Source organism: Sinocyclocheilus rhinocerous, unplaced genomic scaffold (genome assembly GCF_001515625.1).
Source record: "Sinocyclocheilus rhinocerous isolate Xijiao unplaced genomic scaffold, SAMN03320098_v1.1 scaffold4918, whole genome shotgun sequence".
NCBI classification, from domain to species: domain Eukaryota; kingdom Metazoa; phylum Chordata; class Actinopteri; order Cypriniformes; family Cyprinidae; genus Sinocyclocheilus; species Sinocyclocheilus rhinocerous.
The window spans coordinates 197,954-198,503 of NW_015648530.1; the positions used below are offsets into that span (position 1 = coordinate 197,954).

The 550-nt window shown below is 43.8% G+C and overlaps 1 protein-coding gene across 1 annotated transcript in view; it reads right to left on the reverse strand.

Annotated features, from left to right (window-relative positions):
• Positions 1 to 550, reverse strand: part of LOC107709814 (rho GTPase-activating protein 42-like) — a 135,822-nt gene that overhangs the window by 9,822 nt on the left and 125,450 nt on the right. The window lies entirely within an intron of this gene.

Sequence of the window (550 nt, forward strand, 5' to 3'; positions counted from 1 at the left end):
AGTCACCTAAGAGGGGAATTCCCCCCATTTTCAAAAATGAAATTCAGGCCAAAAATAAATGTCTAAAAATCCTGATTGGAGTATCACTATAAATAGTTATAAATGATAAAAAGAAGGTTTTAAAAAGATCGTTATCAGTGATCGGTATCGGCAGATACTGCTTTCTGTGATCGGCCTCAAAAATCCTGATCGGAGCACCCCTACTTGCAATAATGTTTTTTTAAGTGGTTCAACTTCGAGTCGTTCGCTTTGCATCATTACATCACGTCTGAATACATAAAGAAGGAGTCCCGGGTAGTAGGCTAACTTTCTTTAAATGTGATGTGACGTGACATGTGGCCAAGTATGGTGACCCATAATCAGAATTAGTGCTCTGCATTTATCCCATCCAAAGTGCACACACACAGCAGTGAACACACACACACCGTGAACACACACCCGGAGCAGCCATTTTTTTGCTGTGGCGCCCGGGGAGCAGTTGGGGGCTCGGTGCCTTGCTCAAGGGCACCTCAGTCGTGGTATTGAAGGTGGAAGAGAGCACTGTACATTC